The 5000-nt window shown below is 42.3% G+C and overlaps 1 protein-coding gene and 1 long non-coding RNA gene across 7 annotated transcripts in view; one reads left to right on the forward strand and one right to left on the reverse strand.

The window, feature by feature from the left end:
• Positions 1-5000, forward strand: part of ZEB2 (zinc finger E-box binding homeobox 2) — a 136916-nt gene that overhangs the window by 69080 nt on the left and 62836 nt on the right. The window lies entirely within an intron of this gene.
• LOC131382421 (uncharacterized) overlaps positions 1-5000 on the reverse strand; it is a 30005-nt gene that overhangs the window by 23654 nt on the left and 1351 nt on the right. Inside the window, exons 3-7 of one of the 2 annotated variants that reach the window (XR_009211888.1) lie at positions 3179-3241; positions 2225-2347; positions 1986-2099; positions 1314-1457; positions 722-932 (exon numbers count right to left, since the gene is read on the reverse strand). This is a non-coding gene — a long non-coding RNA (uncharacterized LOC131382421). Of the gene's footprint in view, positions 1-721; positions 933-1313; positions 1458-1985; positions 2100-2224; positions 2348-3178; positions 3242-5000 lie in introns of those variants that run through there. The other variant, XR_009211889.1, reaches the window with a different exon arrangement.

The raw sequence follows: 5000 nt of genomic DNA on the forward strand, positions 1-5000 counted from the left end.
TTCCTTTTTATGACTCCCCCACTCTCAGTTTCTAAAATCACTTGTCCACTCCAAAGACCCAGGGGCAGTGCCTAGAGAAGGAGCTAACTTTAAAAAAAACAAACCAGGCCGGGCACAGTGGCTCGTGCCTGTAATCCCAGCGCTTTGGGAGGCCAAGGCAGGCGGATCACCTGAGGTCAGGAGTTCGAGACCAGCCTGGCCAACACATGGTGAAACCCCATCTCTACTAAAAATACAAAAATTAACCAGGTGCGGTGGTGGGCGCCTGTAATCCCAGCTACTCGGGAAGCTGAGGCAGGAGAATTGCTTGAACCCGGGAGGCGGAGGTTGCAGTGAACCGAGGTCACGCCACTGCACTCCAGCCTGGGTGACAGAGCGAGACTCCGGCTCAAAAACAAAACAAAACAAAAAAAGCACCATAGTCAGAGCTGCTATAAGTAACATGCAGTTGTAAGCCACACACTTCTTTTCATGATTCTTATTTTAAAGATTGAAAGTAGAATTCGTATTTGTTTGTTGTACTAATTCCAGTGGTATACCTGGAATTAATGAATGGTACTAAGACACTAAGGCGTTACTTTCTTGCATTATTCTAAATCAGAGTGTTGATTAGAGAGAATAATCCAAAGGTAAAATAGTCAGATAATTTATTTTTATGTAGGTTTGAAAAGAGAAAGAGATTGATTTTTTTGAAGAGTTATAATTACATTCAGTATGTACCTTTTGTGCATTGAAATAATTTTAGATTTATTTTCTGAAAAGGAAATATTGATGTAATTCAGCTCTCAAAACACTTGATGCCATGCCTTTTTCTTCCTAGTGTTTATGTAAAAGCAAGTGGTCAATTGTCGCTGCATCAGAGCTATGACAAGTTCTTCCATATTAGGCGGGCATCACTCAAACACTTTTCCATAGTAGATCCAGTGGTATACCTGGAATTAATACAATTTATTAATTAAGTACTAAGCTATGTTGTATTTATTGTATTAATTCCAGTGGTAATACAATTCCAGTGGTAATACAATGTATTAATTCCAGGTATACCTACCACTGGAATTAATACAATAAATACAACATAGCTTACTACTCAAGTCTCTTACACGCCATCTAAAATAGCTAATCAGAAAGGCTGTATGTCTGAAACACCCAAAAGTCACTCATCCTCTTTCTTAAAGCATTAAAAGTTTTGGCAACTTTTCTGAATCCGAGTTGTGTGAGTCCTATGCTGTACTAAGCTGGACATCTTAAGGGCTGCAGGTTTTAATATTTACACTGCCCCGACTCAGTTGGTAACCGCTAGCAAATCATCTCACCCCAGTTTTTGTCCTTTTCCTGAAGAAAGCTGAATTTGGCTTCATGATCACTGTTTGCTGAAGAAGACAGTCCCATCAATGGTCCAAAGCAAGGCCAGCTTTCAAAACAGCCACCAACTCTGAGTCAAGGCATCTACCTTCGTTCTAATCAGGAAGGGAAGATATAAAGTTTCAAGACCAGTCTTCATCTTGCACTGAATCTAACGGGGTCTTACTCAGCCACTTTCCACTACCTTTCAACCTAAAAGCCAAGAAAAACAAGGATTTGGATTTTAAAGCTGTACTTGTTATAGGTGTTCATGGGTTTTGTTAGCATTGTTGTTTTTTAGGGATGAGGGGTGTTACTGGAGTGGAAGGGGGAGCTGTGTTGCTTTTAGTTTGTCATTTAGGATGTTAAAGTTAGTATGGGTTTCAGTTTGCATTTTAAAAATTAGAATGGTAATGAGCAAGGTGCCAGAAGGAAATAACAAAGCACATTTTCCTGAATAGCTCTCCCTGTCTTCTGTGTTCAGATTCCACTCTGACTTCCCAACCCGGCTTCCTCTCCCGCCTGCCCCCTTCTGAGGTGCAGGGTAGAAGTTCATTCTCAGGTTTCTCTCAGTTTGCAGGACGAGATGCTGCCGGCCAGGCCAAGGGCAGTTATGCCAGCTCAGTGCAGTGCGGCTTCCTTACCCCAGCGCGCGCAGGCTGAAAGCTCAGCCAGTTTCTCTTTCTGAGGCTGCTTCACGTCTTCTCAGGGATTTCCAAGGCACGGACGTTCATTTGCCTAAAACTCTCTTAAACTGCCTGACAAAAAAAAATAAGTACCTAAGTACGACATAAGTGGTGCACCCACGCAGGATAATTAGGATTGATGTGCTCTTTTAGAGGCACCAGATCCTCACCCTCCCCTTACTGGTGGCATTTCTCACCTGCTCATGTGGTGCCCACCTGTGGCTTGCTGGCATTGCCACTGCCTGCAAGTGGGGAGATATCCAAGTTCAAAATGAAGGCCTGATTTTACATGGTGGAACGCTGTAGGACTGTGTGGAGCTCTGTGAAGGAATTGAGGATGGCATGAAGTCCTAGTTTGTGTCACTGCTCCCTTGTTTATGTTCCTTCCTCGACTATTCCCACGCCCCCTCTCCAGATTTTGCATGGCTTTTATAGCCTCTAGTAATTATATCAGCAGCATGGAGTCTATTTTTATCTCTTCTGAATGTGTGCAACGTAAATGTCAAAAACCATAAAGGCCCTTTTTAGCATGTACCTTGCATGCACAGTTTGAAAAGTGTGATGCGGCATTCAGAGAGATGTTGCATTTTGAGGTGAGACAGATGAAAAGTGGAAAACTCAATTTCACCACTTAGCTGCATGAACTTTCAATAAGTCCTTTATCATCTTGAACGTTTAGCATTTTCTTCTGTAAAATGGAATCCTGCTGCCTGCCTCATAGGATGGCAGCACGGAACCTAGTTTAGTGTCTGGGATGCCCCCTTTCCACAGCAGGTGCCCCCAAACTCCTAAATGATATATTTCATGCTTAAATGTCATGACCTTTCAATGCCCTCTATTGCCCTTTTTCCAACTTAGCAACGGAGTAAAAATAAAATCTTACCAGCTCAACATGACTACTGTAAGTCACCATAGGATTGTCACAAAATTAGCATGTGAAAGAATGATACGGAACTCACTGTCACCAAAAACTGTCCCTAGACTTGGCTAATAATTATAATAATACCTAGCATTTATTACTAAGCACTTTCTGGGAGCTGGTCTCTAGGTGCTTTACATGTAACCTTCACAACCACCGACTGACCCAGTGGATAGATATTCTTGTCCTCCACTTAATAAAGGAGGACATGGAGGCAGGTTAGATAACTTACCAAAAGTCACAAGTTAGGAAGTTAGAGAGCTGGATTCAAATCGAAGCATCCTGATCCCAGAACCTACAGAAATATAAAATGTCTACCAGGCAGGAGCATTCACATGGCTGAGCTGCACCAGCTTCTAGGCGAGGTTGTTTCCTCTCTTTGCGCTTCCTAGTTGAAGTTGGGCCCTGAAAGAGGCCAGATGGGCCCGTCAGAAGGGCATGCGAAGCTGCAGTCCCCTTACTCAGCTCCGAGGTAGGATCAGCATGCCTCAAAGGGGAAATGGCCTCAGCATGTCCAGGTGGTCCAGTACCATGGTAGAGTTTTTGTGGCTCATTAATTTATCTTTAATTGAAGATAAGTTGGGAGAATTTAGAGTTGTGAGAAAATGTTTTCTTTTCTAGTCAAAAATTCTCCTCTAGTTGTGATGAATGGACAAGAGGGGAGTAGCTGGCGGATGTGGTAAGGAGTAATAATAAATAATAAACAGCATATTTGTAGGCCCTCAACAAAATCTAGTGATGGCAGGAAGAACATATATAGGCATGTTAGACATATGAGAAATATCATAATACATTTTATGGGTAAGCTAATAAGAACCAGTTATGCAAATTTTCTCTACTTTTTTATGAACTACTTATTGATTACCCCAGTCATTTTCCCATTGCTACCACTGCATAAAGCAGAGAAGCCAGTGCAGTCAGAACCCTCTTATTTATACAGTAAAGGCTATTACTGACCAAGTACTTAGCAGCCAGAGAAATCTTGTGTGTAAAACAGAACTGGGGTCTGAAGAACTTAGAATTCTATGTCATTTAGAGAAATATGATCACTGGTATATACTAAAGTGCTCCAATTTTTAAAAAACTTTAAAATCAGTTGACTGAAATTTACAGTCATTAAACTTAATTCTTTTTTTTTTTTTTTTTTTTGAAACAGGGTCTCACTCTTTCACCCAGGCTGGAGTGCCGTGGTGCAATCTCAGCTCACTGCAACCTCCACCTCTTAGGTTCAAGCAATTCTCCTACCTCAGCCTCCCCAGTAGTTGGGGCTACAGGTGCAGGCCACCATGCCCGGCTAATTTTTGTAATTTTTGGTAGAGATAGGGTTTCACCATGTTGGCCAGGCTGGTCTTGAACTCCTGACCTCAGGTAATCCACCTGCCTCAGCCTCCCAAAGTGCTGGGATTACAGGTGTGAGCCACCGTGTCCAGCCAATTCTTAGTCTTTGGTACAGTGCCCATGAGTCATCAAAGTCATATGTGAAAGTTTTTGAGAGAAGGAAAAAAATGAGAGTAGATTGATTAATGACTATTAAAAATACTCTGGGATCTAGGAATACCCACAGTAAAGAACACCAGGCACTGGATAGATAATTGGTCTAAAGAGCCTGGACCTTGCTGATATATACATGTAACATGTTTTGTGAAAATGGAGTCCTAAAGACGAAAGGTGTATCTTTTCCATATTGACTAAGTGACTTAATTGCTCACTTACTAGGCTGAGAAAGGGGAGCAGAGGGGATGTGGAGAGGGAAGAAGGAAGGAAGGAAGGAAAGAAGGAAGGAAGGATGGAGGGAGAAAGCAAGGAAGGGAGGGAGAAAAGAAGGGAGGAAGGAAGGATGTGGAAGGACGGAAAGTGGGGAAAGGATGATTCAATATCCTTTGACTACTGACATATGGCCTATTTGGGGAAGTAGAAGATGGTGCATGGACTCTCCTGAAAGCATCATATGCATGTTTGAAAATGTTATTGCCCACACAGTGCAAGTGCGTTTAGGTATGTTTTAAGATAGGCGGGCCAACTCTGAACTAGGGATTCCCAAGTTTAATTGCCTT

The sequence above is a fragment of the Hylobates moloch genome, unplaced genomic scaffold, assembly GCF_009828535.3.
Source record: "Hylobates moloch isolate HMO894 unplaced genomic scaffold, HMol_V3 SCAFFOLD_24, whole genome shotgun sequence".
Classification (NCBI taxonomy): Eukaryota; Metazoa; Chordata; class Mammalia; order Primates; family Hylobatidae; genus Hylobates; species Hylobates moloch.